The 27,024-nt window shown below is 39.5% G+C and overlaps 1 protein-coding gene across 3 annotated transcripts in view; it reads left to right on the top strand.

Annotated features, from left to right (window-relative positions):
- Positions 1-4,077: 4,077 nt before the first annotated feature.
- Positions 4,078-27,024, top strand: part of LOC136880659 (uncharacterized) — a 332,623-nt gene continuing 309,676 nt past the window's right edge. For all 3 annotated transcript variants that reach the window (XM_067153315.2, XM_067153317.2, XM_067153318.2), the window contains exon 1: positions 4,078-4,388. The gene's annotated coding sequence lies outside the window, so the exon portion shown is untranslated. The remainder of the gene's footprint in view (positions 4,389-27,024) is intronic.

Here is a 27,024-nt window from a genome sequence, read left to right on the forward strand (position 1 = left end):
CTGCAGTCGCTTAAGTGCGGCCAGTATCCAGTATTCGGGAGATAGTAGGTTCGAACCCCACTGTCGGCAGCCCTGAAAATGGTTTTCCGTGGTTTCCCATTTTCACACCAGGCAAATGCTGGGGCTGTACCTTAATTAAGACCATGCCTGCTTCCTTTCCACTCCTAGCCCTTTCCTGTCCCATCATCACTGTAAGACCTATCTGTGTCAGTGCGACGTAAAACAAGTAGCAAAAAAAAAAGAAAAAGAAAAAAAAAAAGAAAACAAGAAATTAGCTTGCCATACACTATCAAGATGAATGGATTTTGAAGACCAAAATATTGTTTAATATTCATATAATAATGGATGACTCTTTCATCTGTAATGTTTTCATTCATGCAGTTTTATACCTATGTTTTACAAGAATGTAAATTTTATTCTTAACATGTAACATTTCATAATTTAATGTTTTTATTTTTGACATTTCAAAGCAGCTGAAGATGACCTAAACAGGCTGAAACATGTACTGTGGTCCTTCCGTGATGTTTTTGCAATAGTAAATTGTAAATAAATCTAAATGTATTGACTAGGTGGACAATTTATACTTGTTCATTATGTATAGCAAACTTGTCAAGACAAAATCAAAATGAAATGTCAACTAAGTTATAATACAAAGATTCATTAAACTAATAAACAGAATAACCTAACCTACTTACTTACTAGCTACTTTTGAATTATTGTTTTGAATATCTTTTTAACACTTCAAATAAATCCAACTCTTACCGTTATTTAAACCTTCATGTAAGAAGAGGACAGTGAATGCAACTGGGTATTATTTTTAAATGAGTTGAGAACAAGAGTTCGTTATAGCGTACAGTTCTTTCAGTGAGCCATCGCTCTGTATGTCTTGCGCATAGCGGACATTTAGCTCCCCGCCAATATCCAGTGTTCGGATAATGAACCGTATGGTGTGTCGCTGATCCATGAGTGCGCCACTCAGCACTGTCTCCTGTGAGTCAGCTGAATCGTGTGCTGTGAGCTTGTCATTGCTGTGATTCAATTCACCTGGACAGCTGATTGCATCGATACATTGCTTTGAATCATACACTCAAGAGGCAACACTAATGCACTGGGGTTTCCAAATTATGAGGGTTGGGCATCATGAATGCAGGATCAACCAGGCAAATGGAAATACAGGGTCTATCTTATAAACCCAGACCATCCAGCGGCGTTTCTACTCTCCGGGACCTAAGCAGCTGTACAGGAGGCGCGCACCTTGCAAGGAGCGTGCACGTATTTGACCTAGCATCAATAGCCAGTCTGAATCTCAGTTGTTTAACATGGTGAGACAGTTATCATTGCAACACTGTATTTTCTTATGTAAAAGTTATTTTAAGTACGAGTCGGCTCAACGGTTATGTGATGCATTTGTTCAGCAATTTCCTGAAGAAGTGCCATTTTCATGAGCACAGATTCATGTAATTGTAAATAAATTTGAAACTACTGGTTCAGTGTTCAATAAAAAACATGCGCGCACATGAACAGTTTTAACAGAGGTAAAGCTAGATGACATTGGTGCGATTTCTGAACGGTCACCGAATAAATCATTCACAAAATTAGCACAACAAGTAGGGGTTTTGGTTTGTTCTGCACACAGAGCTACAAAGTTGTTACACATCAAACAGCACAGGTTTACATGGGTCCATTGTTTAAAAACCTGCTGATCCAGTCACGGGAGTGAGATATTGTGAGTGGTATCTTGCATTATTGATTGATCATTTGTTTGATCCACAGCTTGTGTTCTTTTCAGATGGGGCCTGGTTTCATCTTAATGGTTGTGCGAACAGTCATAACTCTCACTATTGGTGTACAGAAAATCCTAATGGTGTTTATGAAGTCCCTCATTATGAAGGATGACACTTCCAGCATCTTTTATAAGTAAGATTTCATACAAGATTGTACATACATACATACATACATACATACATACCCCACGTCGTTCCATCTTAAGCGATGGGTCGGCAAACGAGGCTTCTCCACCAGTTGCGGTCCCTGAACTTCTCTCCTTCTTCAATGCTTTCCAAAGTATGTCCTCCCTGTTGAATGTCAATCTTCACCATGTCTTTGTACCTGAGTCTTGGTCGCCCTCTTGGTCTTTTGTCTTCAAGTTTTAGATCGTACATTTTTTTTGGTAATCTCTTATCACCCGTGCGTCGCATATGTCCATACCATCTCAGTCTCTGCACTGTTATTTTGTCCTGCAGTCTTACAACTTGAGCCTGCTTGCAGATTTCCTCATTACAGACTCTACTATACAAGATTGTATACATGCTTAAAGCAGGGCGTAAGTTGGGCTGAGGCAGCTGCTGTAGCGTAGAGTACGAACACCGTACGCTCGGTCTGGGTGTATAAGAGAGACCCTGTATACAGATGAGAGTGTATGAATAATGCTGAGTAGGTTGACCAGGTATAGATATAAAGCAAGGAAACTGCCAGCCATGAAATCCTTGTGCTACATAATGTCTCTTTGCAAAGAGTACAATAACCTCAAACTCTATATTGTCGACAACATGTTGCCAACAGTGCTGGAGACGCTGGATACAAGTTGCCTCAGCATGTGAGAATTTTACATTCTCACGTTTCACAGCATTACCCATGTCATTTCATGTCCCACACCATCTCCCATGCAATGGTTCTTTCGCTTTAAAGATGAGGTCAAAATTGCATGGAGACATGTCTGGTGAGTTTTTTAAAATCTCCTTTACGTCACACAGACACAGATAGGTCTTATGGCGGCAATGGGGTAGGAAACGGCTAGGAGTGAGAAGGAAGTGACCATGTTCTTAATTGAGGTACAGCCCCAGCATTTGCCTGGTGTGAACATGGAAAACCATGAAAAAAAAAAAAAGAATTTTAAGGGCTGCTGACAGTGGGATTCAAACCCATATCTCTCGAATGCAAGCTGTTAGCTATGTGACTCAAACTGCACGGCCACTTGCACGGTTCTGATGAGTATAGCAGGTGGTCCAATACTTCCCATGCTGTTCCTGCCTCATCACACCTATTCTGCACGGAACCTGACTCACTACCACAGACCCATTGCCCTCTATGTGGTGCCTGTCCAACTCACCGCTATCTCATGCTGTGTTCATGTCCTACAAGTGTCGAGCTTTCCAGGACATAGGATAATTGTATGCTAGATTTGTAGATCCTAATGGTTGGGTACAAGATAGGAAACTAAGCTCAGATGGCCTTTACTTGAACTACCATACAATGGTTCATATAGGCCTAAGTTAGGGGGTTTGTTTAGAAGAGTTATAAGGAGGTATGTTTAGGGAAATGGGTTGGACTAGGGAGCAGTGATGAGAGTGTAGGGAATTGGAAGTCAAGTAAGGATGGTATAAAGTTGTTGGTATTAAACTGTAGAAGTACTGTGAAAAAGGACAGTCGTTGCCGTAACTAGGCCTACTTTCACGTTTTTAGTTGCAAATTACAACCATATTGCTCATATTTATTTCTGGAAGAGATTACCGTACTAGACACTTGTTTGTCCTCACTCCGCGAGAGATGACGGGTCTAAGAAAGACGACATACGTTCAAAAACTCCCGCGTTACGCAAAGTAGAAAGCCTTCTCATTAGCCAACATGTCATTAAAACTTTACCTTCGTATACTGCATAACTCTCTTGCTAAATTCGAATAAATACGTTTACTTTAAAGGTATTATTACGTGACGTTATGATCATATACACAGTGTCTGTTTAGACTGGAATCTACGCGTCTGATTGCTGTTCAGTATGTTCCCCATAAGGTTGGTATTTTGCCATTGTGGTGTACCTCATGAACATAGCGTGCCAGAGCTACATATATTATCTGCTTCTTTGTTATAAGGATCATGTTTCGTATATGCATGGTTTTATACTAATATACTTTTATACCACATTGTGATGTCAAGAATTGTCTTGAAATAATAACCAGCACAATGTATACCGGTACGGTACAGCATTAGGCATGATACAGGTAATATGGTCAACTAGACTGTGATTGGTGGTTTATCTTTTCCTTAGAAATGCTTTGACGCTCTCTGTTGTCGCGGCCCGTCTCGTACCAGCAAAGCATACATTCCAGCCGGTGCTGCGGCTCATTGCGGAACTAGAGATCGTTCGTGGGTAGCGGCAGACGTGTGGTACTGACAGACTGAACTGGTGAAAAGCGAACTGTCAAATCGTGAAAAATTGTAGTGACGGTGTATTGATTTCAGGAATAATCGTGTGTAAGTGTCGATTAACAATTAACGAGAAAACTGGAGTAAATGTTTAGTTGTTCTTCTTTTAAAAAATTAAATTAAATACCGTAGTGATTTCGAAGAAGACAAGGTTCCTTTTTTTGGTCTGTTTTCTTCTTATAAAGGTAAGATAAAAAAAATCATATTTTAACACGGTTTATGTATGTGTGCTTCTTAATTATCAGTTTTAAAAAGAAGGTCAAATATCATGTTCAAAGATTTTTGGGGATATATTATAGGCAATGAGTTGGGATACAGTGCCACATCTGATAGTGGCCCCAGTGTACAAGGGAAAGGGTGACAAACATAAAGCGGATAATACAGGCCAGACATGTGTTTGTAAGATCTGCGAAAGTATTATTTTTGATTATATTAGAAACTTTTGAAAAATTGCTAACTGGTTTGATAGAAGGCAGTTCGGGTTTAGGAAATGTTATTCTAATGAAGCTCAATTTGTAGGATTCTAGCGAAAAGTACCCGATATTTTAGATTCGGGATGCCAAATGAACTGTATCGCAATTGACCTATCCAACGTTTTTTTTTTATAGGGTAGATCATGGGAGATAACTGACGAAAATGAGGGCCATTGGACTAGACAAAAGTGGTTGAATGTGTGGCTAAATTTCTAGAAAATAAAACTCCGAGAATTAGAGTAAGTAAAGCGTTATCTGATCTTGCAGTGGTTAAGGGGAGGGGAAGGGTGTCCCGCAGGGCGGTATGTTATTGGACCTTTATATTTAAATTATACGAGTGAAGATCTGGAATAGTAGATAAGGCTATTTATGGATGATGTTATATTGTATATAGTAGGTCTAAATGAGTTGCAGGATTGTGACTGCAGCGGGTCTTAAACAACGTTGTGAGATGAGACAGCAGACAATGGTACCAGTATGAATGTAAATGGGATGCAAAGTCAAGTTGTAAGTTTTACCAAGAGGAGAAGTCCTCTGTTTTAATTCTTGTGTTGATGGTGTGATAGTACCTCATGGAGAACGCTGTATAATAAGTACCTAAGTTAGGTGTTACGGAAATAAAAGGAGTGATCTTCATTGGGGATGTTAAAAAAGGTTGCATATCTCTTCACGTGGTTATGAGAGTATTTAGAGGTTGTAGTAAGGATGTAAAGGAGAGGACTTATAAGTCTATAGTAAGACCGCAGTTAGAGTATGGCTGCGGTGTATGGGACCCTCATCGGACTACTTGATTCGAGAACTGGAAAAACTTCAAAGGAAAGCAGCACGAATTGTTCTGGGTGATTTCCCACAAAGGAGTAATGTTACGAAAATTTCCCCATCTTTAGGCTGGGAAGACTTGGGGGTAAGGAGACGAGATGCTCGACTATGCGGTATGTTTCGAGCTGTCAGTGGAGAGTTGACGTTGAATGACATAAGTAGAAGAATAACCTTGAGTAGAGCTTTTAAAAGTAGGAAAGATATTAATATGAAGATAGAGTTATAATTTAAGAGGAGAGATTGGGGCAAACATTCACTTACATGAGAGGAATAAGGGATTGGAATAAATTATCACTGGAAATGTTCGATAAATTATAAATTTCTTTGAAAACATTTAAGAAGCAGCTAGGAAAACAAGTGAAACGGTAGGGAATTTGCCTCCTGGATGACATCCCTAAATGCAGATCATTGTTGATTGATTTTTATATATTGTTCTCAAGATTTTAATTTCTGGGAAGTTACGTTGATGTCTTATTTATAGTAGAAAGGAGTAAGTAGCCCACTTCGGAAAAGTCTTCCTTGTTGGAAATTGCAGTAAATTTATTTCCAAAATAATCCCCGAGTTTACATATTGATACTGATACCCGGTTCTCCTTCCTGAATTAGCATCAAGTATAATATCTGCTGTGACTTAGTACTTATTTCTTCGAGTGTTTGGTCCATTTTAATTGAAAAATCTCGAAATACAGTTGCTTCATTGCCGAGCAATTGTAATACATTGACACCACTAGACACTTTCACATAGTTATCCTAAACTGTCGAAGAGTAGATTTTCTTTCAGTAGGATTTCTTTTGAACTGAGAAGCATATTTTGCCTGGTAAGAGTAGGGTAGAAAACTATATTCAATTCCATCCTTGTTCATGGTATAATTATTAAACGCTAGTTATGGTACCGTATTTGGAGAATAATATTCTTCTCGATAAATACAAATAAGCTCACGATCTACATACCGGGAACGTCATTTTTCCGGTTTGCTGAGGCGTAACAAATATGATACGGACCCGCCTGCAGGAAACAAATTTGCCCTTCCCCCGTTCAAATAAATGCTATAACGCCTATCAATAACATATACAAATTTAACTACAGAAGATTCTTTAATGGAATCTAAATCCATTTAATATATACGAAGGACTTACAAGATTACAAAACTAAAAGATTAAATTAATAATAATAATAATAATAAAATTGATAGATTTTATTTTGAACATGACATATCTTGTAGGGACTGAAATACAAAATTAATCAATATGTTTTCTATCTTTTGCCTTTATATTTGTGAAACTTTTACTATACTCACATTTGATTATAAAGAAATTGGACCATGCAGCGCAGGATGTAAAGAAATTGACGATTTCAGGTATTCTGATGCTGAGTTCAGTCTTTCTTGTCTCGTAACATTTCGTAGGCAGTACTTTATAAGTTTCACTTTCGAAAATGATCGTTTTGCGGAAGATACAGCAACAGGAATAATTAGGTCAAAAATTTGATATTTTGGTACCAGATTTCACTGTTTCTTTAATAGTAACTTGGCGCACATTTTATGAGAGCACGTGCCGCTCGTCTTACGAAAGAGACTCAACATAACAATCATTTGCAAGCACATACAACCCCGGCAACTACTCTATATACACATTGTAAAAACAAACTTCTTCGGCCCATTCTACAAACACATCACGATATTACCTTTCCCGTGCAGTGTGGCATTCTGGTTAAGTTCATTCATTCATTGACGTTTTCTGGAAAGTCTGTGCCCCCTTAAGCCCCAGGCCCGCCTGAATTGCAGGCCTTGCAGTCCCTACCGTTACGCCGCTGAGCGTTTGCATTGCAATCTTTCTGAACATCCGGGATAAATGGATCGATTTTGAGAAATTGAGAATGAGAATCTTATTTTCAGAAACCGAAGGAGTAGGAGAATGTTATTCTTAATATATTATTTTTCTTGAGTCAATAATTGAAATGTAAGGATAAAAAGGTGAAATTATTTTAGATTTCGTCACGACAAATTTTGCTCGAGGGACTAAGTGTAGAATAATTCTCCCATAGGGTGACCAGATGAAAATTTAAAAAAAAGAGAGAACACAACTATTTAAAAAGGAGGACAATGCCGGAAAAAAGTACACAGAAAATCCTCCATTGAAAGTCTGAATTTAGGCATATAACTTCCACATAAACAAAACTGATCCATTTCCATGTTATACAGAAATTTCTTACAAAATTTAAAAACAATGAAACTAATTTACACGCCTTGCTGGTACTGTTCTGAAGATTCTCTTGCCGTCGGGAGTATTGACGTTTGTAGCATATATAAATAGATGCACATGTAAATCCTCTTCAATTATATTGAACCATTAAGAGGATTTTCAGATTCTGCTTTCAATCAGTCACTGCTGATCTGCATTTAGGGCAGTCGCCCAGGTGGCAGATTCCCTATCTGTTGTTTCCCTAGACTTCTCTTAAAGGATTGCAAAGAAATTAGAAATTTAATGAACATCTCCCTTGGTAGGTTATTCCAATCACTGACTCCCCTTCTTACAGATAAATAGTTGTCCCAATTTGTCCTCTTGAATTCCAACTTTATCTTCATATTTTGACCTTTCCTACTTTTAAAGACACCACTCAAACTTATTCGTCTACTGATCTCATTCCACGCCATCTCTCCGCTGACAGCTCGGAACATACCACTTAGTCGAGCAGCTCGTCTCCTTTCTACCAAGTCTTCCCAGCCCAGAGTTTGGAACATTTTTGTAACGCTACTCTTTTGTCGGAAATCACCCAGAACAAATCGAGCTGCTTTTCTTTGGATTTTTCCACTTCTTGAATCAAGTAATCCTGGTGAGGGTCCCTTACACTGAAACCATACTGTAGTTGGGGTCTTACCAGAGACTTATATGCCCTCTCCTTTACATCCTTACTACAACCCCTAAATACCCCCATAACCGTGTGCAGAGACCTGTACCCTTTATTTACAATCTTATTTATGTGATTACCCCAATAAAGATATTTCCTTATAATAACACCTAGGTACTTACAATGATCCCCAAAAGGAACTTTCACCCCATCGACGCAGTAATCAAAACTGAGAGGACTTTTCCTATTTGTGAAACTCGCAACCTTTTTTTTCTCGTTGCTTTACGACGCACCGACACAGATAGGTCTTATGGCGACGATGGGATAGGAAAGGCCTAGGAATTGGGAGGAAGCGGCCGAGGCCTTAAGGTACAGCCCCAGTATTTGCCTGGTGCGTAATGGGAAAGCACGGAAAACCTTGAGGGCTGGCGACAGTGGGGTTCGAACCCCGCTATCTTCCAAATGTAAGTTGACAGCTACGTGACCCAAACCAAACCACGCAGCCACTTGTTCGGTGGCGTAGTTTAGTTCCAGACCTCTTATCCTTAAAACGTGAGCCTAATTATCATCGCGTTCAGTCTCCCTTTACGTCTCTTACTCCATGGCTGAGGCCACTATTCTCTAGTAACCTATCCTCCTCTATTCACCTCGCATGATCCTATCTCCGAAGCCGGTTTATTATGTACACCTTCATCCACTGAGTTCCGACAGTTACATTAGAGATCCGATTATCCAGTATTGCAGCAACTTCGAATACCTAGGGTTGACCCTGGATAGGTCACTGACGTACAAAATCCATATCAAAAACGTGGCAGCTAAAATCAAAACCCAAAACAACATACAGGTAGATCTCATGCGCGATAGTTACGTTCCGCGGAATTGCCGCGCATACGGAATTCGCGTAAATCGAGTCATTTTGTATGTAAAATATAGGGTTAGGTTTCAGTTCACTCGCATATTAAGTTTGAAATAGCAGAGTTTGTTAGTAACTTTTGTTAGTATTTTAGTATGTTTCTGAAACTCATTTTAATGCAAACTTTATACCATTAAAATATTTAACACTACCGGGCGAGTTGGCCGTGCGGTTAGGAGCGCGCGGCTGTGAGCTTGCATCCGGGAGATAGTGGGTTCGAATTCCACTGTCGGCAGCCCTGAAGATGGTTTCTCGTGGTTTCCCATTTTCACACCAGGCAAATGCTGGGACTGTACGTTAAGGCCACGGCCGCTTCCTTCCAACTCCTAGGACTTTCCTACCCCATCGTCACCATAAGACCTATCTGTGTCGGTGCGACGTAAAACCCCTAGCAAAAAAACAAAACACTATAAACACACAATAATAAACTAAATTCTGCATACAAGCTCTTGGCTTTAGCTTGAATAGCAGCTCCAGGGAGAGGAATGTATTGTTGGTTGTGTGATGATCAATCCAATACATTCTATCCATCACTTCAGAGTTCGACTCGTTGGCTGAATGGTCAGCGTAGTGGCCTTTTGTTCAGAGGATCCCGGGTTCAATTCCCGGCCGGGTTGGGGATTTGAACCATCCTTGGTTAATTCCAGTGGCCCGGGGGCTGGGTATGTCCTGTCCCCAACATCTCTGCAACTCGCACACCACACAACACTATCCTTCACCATAATAACACGCAGTTAACCTACACAAGGCTGTTATCGCTTCCGAGCGAGATTTGGTCAGTCTATTCACACTTAAGTTAGTAGAAGATTGAGCAGTTTTTCGAATTGATTGCGTATTATCATAAATTTCTATTCAGCCAACTATGGACCATGTCATTTTACCTGCTTTCTCCAACCTTTGCGAATATCGCCGGATTCGTTTTCGGTGAGCTTCTTGCCTTTACTGAATTTGGACTTTTCCCGAAACTATGGTGTCAAACTTTATTCGTTGTTTATTATTAGTAATGCTTTTGCACCCCAGGTTAATAGACATACAACGTTTTGGGCTTCTGACGAGCGAAGGAAGCAAACTTTTTACAATGGTTTTCCGTGGTTTCCCATTTTCACACCAGGCAAATGCTGGGGCTGTACCTTAAGGCCACGGCCGCTTCCTTCCCAGTTCCAGCTCATTCCTGTCCCATCGTCGCTATAAGACATATCTGTGTCGGTGCGACGTAAAGCCAATAGCAAGAAGAAGAAACTTTTTACATCCCGCGAAGACTTTGCTCCGTGACATTTCTCCTCTGAGGACGCGAAACCTCACTTCTACTCGCTTCCCTGAAAGCTGGTCTCCTTCACACGCAGTTACGATGAATGGCAGTCTGTAAGAAAGACGTCAGCTCTCGGACGTATCTTCAGGTCAGTCTGTTTTGCCGGGCGGAATATATCTGACCTTCTGAGCTCAAGTTAGCGGGTTTGATCTCCTCAGTCCCGTGGTATTTAGAGGAGTGCAAATACGCCAGCCTCGTGTCGGTAGATTTACTGACGCACAAAAAACCTCCGGGAAAAAATTCCAGCACATCGCAATCTCCGAAAACCGCAAAAGTAGTGAGACGTAAAACTCAGAGTACCGGTATTATCATTATTATTAGGGTTCGGAAGTTTATGACCTAAAGAAGTACAAAATATGCAAGCAATATGCCCTAAAAACTAGCTAAATATGACCTAAAAATAGTAAAATATGACAACCACTTTAGGAAAAGGCCGCAAGTATTAGTATTATTTTGTATTATCTTGAATCTTGCTAACATTAAACATGCCAAAGGTGATCAGAGACAACACAGCACACACATTTAATTATGCAAACTCACAGAGGTACAGTAGGTACGTTAAACTTTATACATTCATTCAGTAAGTTATCATAGCCCTGAGGTGCAGTTCTCACTCTGTTTTCGTAAAAAAAAAAAAAAAAAAAAAAAAAAAAAGTACCAAGAAAGCGAAGTATTAGTATGCTTTTTGGTATCTGTTGGCGTACATTTGTACAGCATCTCTTTCTCTGAATCATCTCTTCTAAACATGCTGCCTGTATATTGCGGGAAAATAAAGAAAAATACATCTACTACAGTATTTTGAAATCCCGTGTTTGAAACTCGTCGTAGAAAACATGTTCATTTTTGAAAAACAACGCACCACTATAAACAAAAATCCTCAATATATACTATATCCAAATATGACCTTATATAATTAAAATGAACAAAATATGACCATAGCAATACAAATGGCCGAAATATGCATTTATATGTAACATAAAATTCCTTTAAACGGGGCCGAGGATCCATCATTGTTATTTTTCAGATTTCCGGTAAAATTACCGCGGGAAAGAAATGACTTTTCCTTAACATTCGAACCTTAATTATTATTATTATTATTATTATTATTATTATTACTATACGGTTTGGTGGGGTCCTGCGAGGCGAATAGCAGGGGATAGGTTACCTAGGAGAATAATGGATTCGGCCATAGGGAGCGAGGGAAGTAGGAGACCAAGACGGTGATTTAGCCTCAGGTTTTAATGATTTTGAATGTAAGAGGTGCGGAGCTAAACGAGGCTACGGAGCTGCTTGCAGATAGAAGATAGTGGAGATGCTTAGATAATTTGCAGACGCTTGCAGACTGAAGGCTGGAAGGCATAGAATTGTGTAATCATGTATGTATAAGTTATATTTATTATTTTCGTGCTTAGTTTGCTGCAATGACTTTTTTTATAATTCTGGAAACTGAAACGGAGGCTTCTGAGACTGTCCGTACAGGTATGTGTGACAAGCTCTGGTGCCGCTTTTAATACATTCAAACCTGTTAAGGACAGAAGTTCCTTAGCTAAAAATGGTAGAAACGGGACATACAGTCGTGGTGTTCACTCAGCCTCTATCCCTCTTAGTTCTGAGGTTACAGGAAATACAAGCATTTACCTTCCACTCTCGATTGTAGAGTACATTTCGTTACTGGCCAGTTTTTAACTCGAGTTGGAATTATCAAGACTATGAATTGCAAGAATATGGTAGTGCGCCTGCAAGTGGTGGTACGAAGTTCTTAAACTGGAACAGGTCGGCGCGGCGGGGAAGGTGACTTACCTACCAGTCTCGCAACTTGACCACCCACGCCTGCAGCAACTCCATCCTTTGTTCGCTCCTTCCTTACGTAACGTCGCTATTTTTAAAACCGCTGCTTTACGAATACCATTGTTGGTTCTGCACACCACCTACGTTGGTGGAAGTTTATAAACAATATTCTCAACTGTTAATTTATACAGATTGCGGTGCCAAGATAGACCAAATAAAGTGATGTTAAAACAGCGTGTGGGGCGTGTATATACTGAAACAATAACCCACATATTATGATCATCTCTAATACATATATCATAAAATTAAATTAAAAATGTACCCATTTATAGAATTTTCTCTTATTAACGAACTGTTTGGGTTAGACCAAACATATTTCAATGAAAGAACTTCTGTAGGACAAATTTCGGAAACTCTGCGTCCCGTACTACCGTAAAATTAGTCAGTAGGATGTAAAGTTAATTCTATTAATTACGCATTAGGTTCGGAACATACCAGAAAGTCGCAGAAATGATTCTTTGATGCCGAATAATAACGGCGTGTGGTCTCCGAAGAGTTCTGGTGCAGGTATTTCGAGTTGACGCCATGTTGGCAACCTGCGCATCTATGAGGATGAGGCCCCACCTAAGATGATTTCTAATGCTGAAGACGGCACAAACACACAGCCCCCGAGCCGTAGGAATCAACTAATAAAAATTAAAATTCCCTACCCGACGGGGAATCGAACCCAGAACCCCTGTGACCAATGGCCAGCATACTAATCATTTAGCCAATGTGCCGGACTATTGCACTGTGATTCTTGGTTTGTACGGACGTCTACAATACCGCATTCATTCGTGTCAGTGGGACTGCAATAACGAGTGTTTTGGATATAATCTTCCTGGCCTTTTTCCAAGTTTTACGACAATATACCCTTCCTGACACCAACTTTCTTGGGAGGGATATATTCGCTATTGTTTCTGTGGTTGTTGGTAGCGCGACGTGTTGTGTATAAATGGAGATATGTATTAAGGTGAACACAAATACGCAGTTCCCGGGTGAAATGAATTACCACAGGCAGGTAAATTACTCCACCCGGGCGGGAATCGAGCCTGGGGCCCTCTAAACGTATGGCCAGTACGCTGACCATTCAGCCATGGAGCCAGACACGTGTATTATGGATATAAGACAAAAATAATTCATCACTCAGGAGTAACACGCATCGTTCCGTGTCTCTAGCCTGAATGAAGCAATGATCTGGAGAAGTGACTAAAACTCCATTGTGACATGCAGCCATAATGTACTAATAAAATCCCTTGAATATTAAAAAAAAAAAAAAAAAAAAAAAAAACTGAAAATATTAAAGCGCTCATTGTTGTTTTTGACACAGCCTATCAATAACAAGACTAATTTTGTCTATGTACTTCAAATGTTCTTGGTTTTTTTAATATCTCGGATTAGGTAGGCCTATACCAAGGTCCAAAGCAGAGTCTCTTCTCTTTAACTGTATGTATGTGTTACATTATGGGAAAACTGCTTAGCAGCATTTCTTGAAATGCAGTATGTAAGGTTAGGAATAGCAGAGTGTAATTCTATCGCCAAACTTACGGTTTTTTAACCGAACGAGGAATAATATCGGGAATATTCCCGATTATGATTTTTCACAAAATTCCAAGTATCTCCGGAAATATTAGTCCTCTATAAAAAGTGAATAACAACATTAAAGAATATCCACTTTCCAATGTTTTATATTTTTGTTTTGTTTTTTCACCATACGGGCTATGGATATATTCATTAATTTAGATTTTGCCATCAACGGCGAACATCACTAAGATGAAAACATTGTTCAGTCGTGAGGGTACGAACTAATGACGGTGGGGGTTGCTGGGGAATGATTTTTATTTTTTTTTTTACGCTGGAAAACTGCGTCATCAGGAGTCCCTATTGATCAGAGAAGAAATGACTGTCGAAATGAGAAGAAAAGGAATGTTCACTCGAAGAATGAAAAAAAGAGATTATAAAAAGGGTGGCTTGAAAGCCTAGGCCTTGAGTGTCTTAATATCGCCGAGTCTGAAGAAAATACGATGTAATTCTTTACAGTGTCTTAAAACAGTTATTCATGAGAATAGTTTTAGATATTATTCAAGTATCCGCTATTTTTATTGCTGATTGGAAGAAACTTTCACACTGTATCGGGCGCAGCTTTTAAAAATATGGCTTCTGATCCAATATTGCTTGAAATCCGTACTCCCACAAGAGAAGATTCCAGTCACGTCTTGACCGTCAATACTATATGTTGCTTACTGTTGCCTCAGGGGATTTATGAAAGACAAGTGTCAGTCCCAACCGAAACGCCGACGTTACCTCGTTATTCTGCAGGCCTTCGGGCTGATCAGCAGAACCTCGGTAGACGAAGGCCCATAAGGGCTGTTGAGCCTTGGGCTTTTGTTTGCTCTTTTATCGTTACGTTTCCAGCAACGGAGCACTTACAATCCTTGCCACAGTTAACTTACGTACATTACTACAGGCACAGAAGCAACACAAAGCATCCGACATTCGCTACACAGGCCAATATACAGTACAAGACTGATGGCTAAAGAAATTCCTAACCTTAAAAGGACATGACACCTGAAATTATTTTGTTTCTGGTGGAAGCGGAGATATAGTATTAGGCTCACTGCCTATGTTTAGGGGCCTACAAAGATCCTCAGACCGAGCTCGATAGCTGCAGTCGCTTAAGTGCGGCCAGTATCCAGTATTCGGGAGATAGTAGGTTCAAACCCCACTGTCGGCAGCCCTGAAAATGGTTTTCCGTGGTTTCCCATTTTCACACCAGGCAAATGCTGGGGCTGTACCTTAATTAAGGCCACGGCCGCTTCTTTCCCACTCCTAGCCCTTTCCTGTCCCATCGTCGCCGTAAGACCTATCTGTGCCGGTGCGACGTAAAACAACTAGCAAAAAAAGATCCTCAGATACTGAGCGAGTTGGCCATGCGGTTAGGATCGCGCAGCTGTGAACTGTGGGTTAGAACCCCCACCGCTTCCTTCCCATTCCTAGCCCTTTCTTATCCAATCGTTACCATAAGGCCTATCTGTATCGGTGCGACATAAATAAATAAATACATAAATAAATAAATAAATAAATAAATAAATAAATATCGATGCTGTAAGTTGTATTCAAGGTTTCCTCGCGACCTGTTGCTCGCAAGTCTTCTATTTCCTTCTTTCATAGATAGAATTGTAGTACAGCTCTAAAATATGATACTCTTAAGTGCTCTATTGTTAAAGAGGAGAAAGCGCCAATATAATTACATTTTAATGTATTTTAACAGCCGCTTCAGTACTCTACTTAACGTTCATTGAAAACTAGGTTATATTCAGCCAAGACCAACTACAACCTATTCAGCATAATACGAGCAGAGGTTGTTGAGGACAAGCTTAAAGTGAAGAAAGTTTATTGACTTGGTTCTCGTGAGACTAGAAGTCATTAGTGGTCGATCCTTATCAGCCGAATAAGCTGACTGTTTTCATAAATCTGATTGTATTTATTTTTCTGGAAAAGTATTCCTATATATTAAGATCAAAGGTGCGAATCTTAATCTCAAACAGAAATATAATATGACCAGCAGTTACCCGCGGCTTCGCTCGCGTGGATTTTGTAATTTGATAAAAGTAATCGTTCCTCGGTACTGTACTAAGACATTCTCTGAAAATCCCTAAATTATATATTTAAAAAAAACGAAAATTGAGTTTCATTTACTCCAAAAACTCTTTGTAAACCACGTTTGTGGTGTTGCCTTTTGGGGAAAAGATGGCCATGCGACATAGAACTGTACATGTGAGAAACAGTTTTCTCTCAAGTCGAAAAATATAAATATTTTAAAACTGTCTCTTTATTTTTAAAGGAGATTCCAAATACCTATTTCCACGTCAGTAACATCTTCAGTTTGTGAGATATAAGCAGAACGAATAAAATGAATTCAACACCTTTATCAGTCCTTTTCCCACCCCCACATAAGTGGATTTTCCGAAAACAAAAAATACATGTTTCTTTATTTTTAAAGGAATTCCAAATACCAGTCTTCACTTTTGGGGATATAAGTATCCTCACAAAAAAATATTCAACTCATTTTCACATCTTTTCACTCCCGTTAAGTGCCTTTTCCGATAAAACATGTTCCTGTATTTTTAAATTACTTTCCAAATACCAAGTTTCTTGTCTGCAACATCTTTAGTTTTTATATAGGTATGCTCATACAAATAATTCAACTAATTTTTCAATTATTTCACCCCCCCCCCTTAAGTGGATTATCCGGAAACAAAAGAATACGTGTTTCTTTATTTTAAAAAGAGATTCCAAATACCAATTTTCAAGTTTCCAACATTTTTAGTTTTTGAGATTTAAGTATCCTCATACAAATTTAAATTTTGTATTTGGTATTCGGTAAGTAGCCATACAGCCAAAGGAAACATCATGTGCGAATACATTATATATATATATAGTAACGTACACTTTTCAAACTACGATAGCATAAACTACTTGTACTAGAATCCTGAAAAAAAAATCACCATTGACTCTCTGATTTACTCTAGTTGTATTTGGTAATGTTTCATTTGAAAAAAATACAACTTTCTGAAATAATACACATTCTAATTATTACAAAAAATTTGTGTACGGGCTACAATTGAGCCCTTAGTTACTTCATTTCTTTGAAAACACGCCAATAGCACCTTCCATTTCAGAAATATTTGGAGTGCAAGTTTTAGGTGATTCATCTTGTATACTGACATCGTCAGCATAGTGTAGATAATTTAGAGCAGGGTTAAACATGGTGCTCACTGTGTAAATGCTATACAAAAGCGGTCTCAGTATGGCAACTTGAAGTTCCATCGACACGGTACGAGTGCCATTTTAACTATAGCCACGGCGGCGGATCAAGGTCTGTCTAGGGAGGTCTGGTCACGAATGCTTCTTATGGAGCCGCCATATTGGGTCTTTAAGCGAGCGTAACAAAAGGCAAGTGTATTCGAATTTAGAGGATTTCGTGCCGTACAATGAAATAAAAACAAAATACCCACTATTTTTCATAAAGAAATTAATTGGGCATCTACTGTTCATGTATATATAACTATAACTGTATCAGTAGATCTAAAAGTGACTACCTTTCCAAACTGGCATTGGAAAATAATGTTGATGTAATATGCATTCAGGAAACTCATGCCTCTGATCCATCTCAGCTTCGTTCAAGAGGAAACATTCCTGGATACAAGTTACTGGGAGCTACTTATCAGTCTTATGGAACTGCAACCTTTGTTCGAAATTCCATCGCCTGCTCTTATTTAGTCTCAGCTAATTCTGATGCAGGCATTTTCAACATCACTACAAAAGTCAATGATGTATCAATCATAAATATTTATAAACCTCCAGGAATTCAGTGGCCTAACAGTGTTCTTCAAACAATCTCTCACCCATCCATCTATGTGGGTGATTTCAATAGTCATCATACTCTGTGGGATTATAGATATAGTGACCAGTGTGGAGAAAAACTTGAGTGGGCAGAGCTTTGTAACATGCAACTGATTTTCAATCCAAAAGACAAACGTACATTCAAGTCAGGAAGATGGGACTCAGAGACCAATCCTGACTTGTGCTTTGCTTCATGTGATTGTCAGGGATCCAGCTTACCTGTGTTTCGTAAAGTTCTTATGAACTTTCCACATAGTCAACATCGACCTGTCCTTCTGGAAACTGGAATGGAGATTCCTATTATAAGATCTTCTCCACTCCCTCGTTGGAACTTTAGTAAAGCTAGTTGGGAGAGCTATTCAGCTGATCTTGACAGTACCATACGATGGATTCCTCCTGAGGTTATTAACTACTCTAGGTTTGTGAAAGCTACTCTAACATGCGCTAAAAGACATATTCCCCGCGGAGTGAGAAAGGACTTTATTCCAGGGTGGGATGAGGCTTGTGAAGTACTTTATGAGAATTTCCAGGAGAGTGGTGAAAAAGATGTGGCTGACGAGCTCCTTCATAAACTAGATGAAGCTAGACGAAGCAGATGGAAGGAAACCATAGATACACTGGACTTCAGACACTCGAGTAGAAAAGCTTGGAGTCTTCTAAAGAAGCTGGGAAGAATACCTTACAGTCCCCAGCTGAAACCAGAGGTTTCACCTAATCATATTGCTAGTCGCATTGCCAGTCTGTCCAAATCCAAGCCAGACAAATTACACAAACGGTTTATAAAAAACGAACTGCTCCGTTTGAAAAAGGAGTACACTACTTCTTCCAACATTTCTGCTCCTTTTACTGAGCAAGAGCTTTTGCTTGCCTTAAATGAATTGAAAAATGGAAAATCCCCGGGTTTTGATGGTATACACCCAGAATTTTTGAAGCACTGTGGAAAAAATGTAAGGAACTGGCTAGTGCAGTTTTTTCAAACATACTCCAAACAAGTCAACTCCCTTCAGAGTTTAAACGAACTAAGATATTAGCTATCTTAAAACCTGGTAAACCTACGGATTCTGTCGAAAGCTATAGGCCAATTGCCTTAATGAGTGTCTGCTTTAAGCTCTTGGAACGGCTTATCTACAATAGAATAAGTCCTCTAATTTTTAAAATCATTCCAATCGAACAGGCTGATTTTAGACCTCAACGTAGTTGTGAAGATCAGGTGCTTGCACTGACAACACATATTGAGACAGGTTTTGAAAAGCAATTAAAGAGTGGTGCAGTGTTTATTGATCTAACAGCTGCATATGATACAGTGTGGAGAGAAGGTATTGTGTATAAGTTCTTTAAACTGACAAAGTGTAGTCAAATGTCGCGTCTGATTAACAATATGCTCTCAAACAGAATTATCCAGGTAGTCATGCATACAAATCACAGCAAAATAAAGGTACTTAACAATGGTTTACCTCAAGGATCTGTTCTCTCTCCATTACTGTTTAACTTGTATATTGCAGACATACCTGTCACGAGCTCTCGTCAGTTTGCTTATGCCGACGATCTGGCAATAATTAGTCAGCATGTGGATGCTAATGTGATAGAGAGAACTTTAAATGCAGATCTGGATGTTTTGTGCACATACTTCAAAACGTGATGCTTGAAACCAAGCCCTAGTAAAACGGAAACCTGCTTCTTCCATTTAAATAACCGGCAAGCGAATATCACCTTGAAAGTGTCACTTAATGGAAGTCTTCTCCCTCACAATGCCAACCCCAAATATCTTGGAGTTACTCTCGACCGAACGCTATCATACAGGAAACATCTAACCAACCTAGCAGCCAAATTAAGGTCACGCAACATCATTCACAAACTTGCTGGCTCCACATGGGGAGCCTCTGCATCTACTTTGCGTACTTCAGCTATGGCGCTGGTGCTTTCCACAGCTGAGTACTGTTCTTCCGTATGGATCAACAGCTCTCATGCTAAAAAGGTGGACACGGTCCTGAATGAAACAATGCGTGTCATAAGTGGCACAGTAAAATCTACTCCTCTTTTCTGGTTGCCAGTGCTCAGCCACATAGAACCTCCTAGAATTAGAAGATTGAACAACTTGTTTAGAGAATACAGCAAGATATTAACCAATCCTGATCTCCCCATCCATGAAGATGCTAACGTCAGATTCAGCCGCCTCAAATCAAGATCTCCTCCTATTCAAACAACACAGGAACTTGTTAGAAGGGATTTCAATCCAAAAGCAGATTGGCAACAAGAGTGGAACAGCGTAGCTCCGACTCAATGGCGGGCATTGTTCAATTATAAGAATCTTCCAGCTGGCTTTGATTTACCCCACAAGACATGGGTAGCCCTCAACAGAGTCCGTACTAACCACGGGAGATGTGGTTCAATGATGTTTAAATGGGGTATGAGATCTTCCCCAGCCTGTGACTGTGGGGCAGTTAAACAGACTATCGACCATATCGTCACCGAATGCATTGGAAGGGCATTCGCTAGATCTAGCCAGGACTTTGTGGTGGCTTCTGCTGAGGCCATACAATGGCTAGAGAATTTTGATCTGAATCTTTGAACCCTTTTGCTTGCATGATTGTTTTCAATGTTATGTGTATATCTTATAATTATGTATATAATGGTTTGTGCTTACTGTTCATTTATATTTGATCTTTGTATTGTTTTGTGTACGTACCATTCGCTAATAATAATAACTGTATAATACTCAACTGGTATGAATACATTCACAGCTATTTGAATAGGAAGATAATTAAGAGAGCCTGATTTTTTTTTTTGAGAAACAAGAATCGACAGAAAAGGTCATGTCCTACTCTTTTACTTCCTTACAACTTTGTCTAACTGTTTCTCTTATAAATATCGTCTGTCAAATACGTAATCTTATTGACAGAAACATAGAAATCTGTACAGTACCTGTGTCATATTATGATTACCGGTATATGAAATACTGAAATTAAAGTACTAAAAGACAGTTTTAATAAATTACCTTCAGCGTTTTCTTTATTAAGAAAATAATTACCCATACTGCGTTTCTAAAAGGTTACTCCAGTATGTTGACAAGCACTGAATGCCTCTTGAGTTGAGTGCATTAAATTATGTATGGTAACTGTTGTTATCCATTCTTGTGGTATTTCTTTGGGTTCTAAGGCAAAAATACTCTGCACATGTGCAACAAGAAAATAAGCAAAGGAGAGCTCAGTGCGTACAAAACTGTAGGCGTGGCAAATGGCAATCTACAGATAATTCCGTCTTGTGCGCGGTTAGTGAAACTATACATCCGTATTATTCCTGAATAATATGTTTATATGAACGATGAACGATGTTTTATATTTACAGGTCCTATTATGTATTTTCTTCTAGCATAATTTTGAAGAATCGCAATTTGAACTAAAGAGGGCAGATGAACGTAAACTACTCAAGTGGAATTCCATCAGAGTCAGCGTACCCTTTCCCGGTCTGTACACTCCAAAGACCTCAAGTTGCCTATTATCTTTATAAATGAGCCTTACACCTAGAATTTCGTGTTTGTCATCTTTAACTTTTTTGTAGCTTGTCTATTAAACAATTTACTAATATTATTAGGAGTATCCACTAATAATTTTGATTCATAAACTAATTTCTAATATTTTTAGCTAATAACTCTATAAAATATAATACTAACATGATTGGTTTCTTACTAATAATATTAGTCGAATATGTTTTATGAAACAGGGCCCTGAAGTCTCTCCCTGACTAGATCCCTTATCCCTCATTTTCCTTCCCCTTCAATCATTAGCTATCCCATCCTCCATAACTTCTGTTTTTCTTCCCCTTTCTCTTGTTTACCAAGTAAAATATCGTATTGCCCGACAAACAATCAAAAGGAATACTGTATAGACAAGGATTATGCGACACCGACGCATGCCAGATCTAATAACATAACTGCACTACAATGTTTTGTTAAGTACAGGTCCTATTATGTATTTTCTTCTAGCATAATTTTGAAGAAGGTCCCAAACAGATCCATCATCAGCTGCCAAAGTTAGCCTAGGTGTCACTGAAAAGGTGTACTAAGGAAATGAGGAGTGAAGTAGTTTCCCGTTACTTTTCACCGATACAGAAGGTGCTGTTACATGTCAGTTTTCCAAGCCCGCTGAAATACATACACCATCCGACCATAAGAGCAACATATTTACGCCATTCATCACAGGGACTGGCTGCATAAGGACATCATAATTTGCTATTTTATATCCCGGTAGATGTATTACACGTTGTCTGCATTTAAGTGCTTTTAAATGCCAAACGAGTGTGCTGGATTCAATCCCACAACAATGAGAATGGGGGACGAGTGTAACTCATTTCTGTTTGTCCACACGAACCATGCTTTTATTATTATTATTATTATTATTATTATTATTATTATTATTATTATTATTATTATTATTATTATTATTATTATTATTGGTCGGATAGGATGTATCGCTTGGCTTGCCACAATAAGCTATCAACATCATGATATCTCTGCATACCTCTAGCAGAAAATGAGGCGCCAGTTTGTACACGAGGAAGACAGTATTTAGTCGCTGTATCGTGTGAAGGAGGTGTGAAATTTCCCCAACTAGTTTACCTTCATAATTGCCTAAAAGATGTTATATAATTAAAGGCGAATGTTTCGCTCTGATGGACTGGTATTTGTTTCTTGGGCATATGGCAAAAACTTACAAATTATAAATTAGCCGTCTAAAATTCTCAGACAGCTCTTCCTTTGTAATTGGGATCGTTATCATGATGGCTCACCTAGGGAGCACGTCACGACAAGACAACATGCACGGTTCACATGCGTTCTTGAGGTGAACGGCACTTTGGGTCTGGGGAGGAAGTAGGAAATAGCTTTCCTTCTGGCCGACCATTCTTGAGGGGTAACTTTGACCTCCTCCTTATTCTTCTTCTGTAATTTTTCCCGCGCCCTGATGGGATCACAGTTGTGAACTGTACCGCACATGGGCCTGGGTGTTCGTGTTAACATATGTCTCTCCATATACAGTATATACAACACACCACTCTGGCAACTGCCTCAGAAATATGTAGTAGTGGATACTTTCCTACACATGGGGTTATCGTCGGGAAAAGCATCCGGACATAAAACTGGGCCATATTCACAGAAAGTGCCGACCCCATTACACTAGGAAATGGCGAATAAGACAATGATTTTTCTCTGCTGATCATGTTTGAGAACTTGACATTAATGTTTTATACGTTTGCAGATGATGTCATACTGTATCAAGTAATAAATATGTAACAGGATCATCACGAATAGAATCATAATTCAGGTCAAATGGACTGTATGGTTATTGACCTATCCAAGGCCTTTGACAGGGCAGACATGGAAGATCATTGACGAAAGTGAGGGCTATTGGAATAAACAAATTGTGACTAAATGGGTGGCTAAATTTCTCGAAAACAGAACTCAGAGAATTAGAGTAGGCGAAGCGTTATCTGATCCTGTAATAAATAGGGACCCTGGCTGAGTGGCTCAGACGATTGAGGCGCTGGCCTTCTGACCCCAACTTGGCAGGTTCGATCCTGGCTCAGTCCGGTGGTATTTGAAGGTGCTCAAATACGACAACCTCGTGTCGGTAGATTTACTGTCACGTAAAAGAACTCCTGCGGGACTAAATTCCGGCACCTCGGCGTCTCCGAAAACCGTAAAAGTAGTTAGTGGGACGTAAAGCAAATAGCATCATCAATAAATAGGGGGGGTGGTGTCGTCTCGCAAGGCCTGTGTGTGTTATTTTAGATATAAATGATATGAGTAAGTAACTGGAATCACAAATAAACATATAAGGCTTTTTGCAGATGATGTCATAATGTATCAAGTAATAAATAACAGGATTGTGAGCGGGTGAATAAATACGTCGACATACAAACTTGAGTTGGACAGCACATGATGGTATGATAGTTACCGGGTAAGAAGTCTGGAAAAGTTCTCACTTTTAATAACTGTGTTGACGAGATGGCGGTAATTCATGAGGATCACTGTAAGTACCTCTGTGTTAACACAAGGAAAGATCTTCATTGGGGTAATCACATAAACGGGATTGTAAATAAAGGGTACAGATCTCTGCACATGGTTATGAGGGTATTTAGGGGTTGCAGTAAGGATGTAAGTCCGGCCCCGTGGTGTAGGGGTAGCGTGCCTGCCTCTCACTCGGAGGCCCCGGGTTCGATTCCCGGCCAGGTCAGGGATTTTTACCTGGACCTGAGGGCTGGTTCGAGGTCCACTCAGCCTACGTGATTAGAATTGAGGAGCTATCTGACAGTGAGATAGCGGCCCCGGTCTAGAAAGCCAAGAATAACGACCGAGAGGATTCGTCGTGCTGACCACACGACACCTCGTAATCTGCAGGCCTCCGGGCTGAGCAGCGGTCGCTTGGTAGGCCAAGGCCCTTCAAGGGCTGTAGTGCCATGGGGTTTGGTTTGGTTTGGTTTTTAGTAAGGATGTAAAGGAGAAGGCGTAAATCACTGGTAAGACCTCAATTATAGTATGGTTGTAGTGCATGGGATCTTCACCAGGATTACTTGATACGAACACTTGAAATGATCCGAGAGAATTAATGAGATGGTGTTGCACCGTTAATAATAATAATAATAATAATAATAATAATAATAATAATAATAATAATAAACCTCGGAGAGATCCGATTGTGACGCAACAGCCCATTAAGGCAAAGTCAAATTGCGGGTACTGGAGTTCCACGTGGTCAGCGTCACGATATCCTCAGCCATATTGCTTGGCTTTCTTGATCAGGTCCGCTATCTCTCCTAAGAGACAACTCCTCAGTTGGTCTCTCGGGACTCAGTGAATCCTATTGCAGTCCTCAGTCCAGAACGAAAATTCCTGGTCTGGTGAAGAATTGAACCCAGGTATATTGACAAAAGAAATATAATTTCCCTTTAGGTTTATTCTGTAATTTATTAATAATAATAATAATAATAATAATAATAATAATAATTGTACCGGAAGTACACCCGCCCCGCTCATTTAAAATAAGCACCTTTTAGAAGGCCATCTACAACGTAAACTCTGAAACTGCTAGTAGAAGTAGTGTGACTGTTCATCGACAAATGTCTCGCCTATCAATTTAGGTGCGCCCTCTGGGGCGAGGATGAACAATTAATTATTGAAGTAATTTTGTGTGTCAAGGTTTGCTAAACTGAGTTGTTTATTGATTGTTTTTGGTGTTTTAAAGTTATCAACACTTCTATCTCTTCCTGCCTACTTAATATTTCAGCCAATAAGAAATTTTGTACATTTATTTAAGTAACCAATCAGAGATTTTTTTAAATATTTATTTGATTGTCCAATGAAAGTTGGGGTTGTGTTAGGGTATCGGCTCAGAGAAATCCGGAACCTTCCTCTCCGCTATAAAAGCTGGGACCGTTCGGGCCACGTTATCTTTGCGATCGCTCCAGTCAAGAGGTTTAGTGAGTGTTGGTAACGGAGGCAGAGGGAAGGGCTGCCTCGTCCATCTTCCGGAGGTCCACCAGCTCAAGGTAATGGCAGACTCTGTTTAACCATGTAATAGTCTTTGAAAGCTATCTCGAGGGGAAGGTTTCAATTTTTTTTTCGTAATGTAACTTTCATCTCTCAATGTAAATTCTCAAACAAGTCTCAAGAACATAACCGAACTTAGGGAATAAAGAGTGAGGTACCCTCTTGTATTCCCCCTCAACTTGATATGGAAGTGACTATGATTTTGTAATCTTTAAAATCTATCTCTTAATTTTGTAAACTTTTCTCCATCTAGTCACCTCCGTAGTATAGGCTTAGCCTCTGTAACTTCGGGCCATAAGCCCACATAGGGTTTTAAGTATTTTCATGTGAATTTCAAGGAGTGCACGTATTCGCCTCCTAACCTTTTGGTTTGTGGCCAGTAATATTAACCTAAGGCCACGTAGAATGGGTCCTTGTTACCCGTGTTAATGTCAACTTCTATTTTTTCATTTTGTGTCTAGGTAAATCAGACTGTTGAGCGATGAAGACATTGTTTACTGTTTGTTTTTGTTGAATGTGAGCTGTGCCTTTGATAACCCTGGAACGTTAAAATTTTGAAGAATAGTCCCCTAAAGAGTAATTGTGTAGAGCAAAGACGCTTGTCCTACTGGTGTAAAATTTTTGAACTCGGTCTTCTTGAGTAGGCATTGAAGGGAGCAATGGTGCTCTTGTTAAAGTTGTAACTATACTCCGCACGGCCTTACAATTGAAGTTTCGCAAAACAAATGAGCATCGCCCGCGAGAACAGCTGATGCAATACGACCGCGATAAACAGCCCTTGTAAAATGTTATACCGTACTCAGGAAAGCTAATGAATCGGGATTGAAAACAAATTCTCGAAAACTACACTTACTAACAACATCTGATACTAATAAAAGAATATATTATTAAGAATAAAAGAGAATGAGGAAATAAAACATCACTCACCGCTACTGGCTGGCACAGGAAGGAGGTTATGGTCTACAAAGGGAACACGCCACTGATTTCAGTCACTAGAACCCCCCAACAATATGAAAAGCACACTAATTACTGAAGGAAAATGCAAAAGATCGCGAAGTGTACCGAATACCAAACACGCTGAGAAAGATAAGTTAACCACGTGGCAAATGTAAATATTAGAGTTGGCAACTGGGTTTCGAGATCGTGCTCTGCCGATATAAATCGATATGAATGGCAGATTGGGATTGGTTGGATGTCTATGCTTCAGCGCATAACAACCAGACAGCGCCAAAATCTGCAAAAACGTCAATTTAGAAGTAGAGCCGTGCGGAGTATAGGGAGCTTCAAGCTCATGTTGTTAAATTGTTGCTGTCTGATTGCTCTAGTATTGTTACTCAAGCTTACGACCTGGACCTTGTACCTGATTTGTTTTTATTTGCTTAGCAAAGTGTGAAGTTTGAAAAAAAGAAAAAGGGAGGGAGAAATATAAATTTAAAGTTTTAAATTAACCTTCCGTCTTTTATATATCCACCCATTCAGCCCGCACCTTCTTTCAGCTCTGCGTTACATAGAATCCCCGAAAAAAAAAAAAAAGAAAAAAAAAAAGAAATGAAATGGCGTATGGCTTTTAGTGCCGGGAGTGTCAGAAGACATGTTCGGCTCGCCAGGTTTGATTTGACTCCCGTAGGCGACTTGCGCGTCGTGATGAGGATGAAATGATGATGAAAACGATACACACACCCA

This window comes from Anabrus simplex, chromosome 1 (assembly GCF_040414725.1).
Source record: "Anabrus simplex isolate iqAnaSimp1 chromosome 1, ASM4041472v1, whole genome shotgun sequence".
NCBI lineage: Eukaryota > Metazoa > Arthropoda > Insecta > Orthoptera > Tettigoniidae > Anabrus > Anabrus simplex.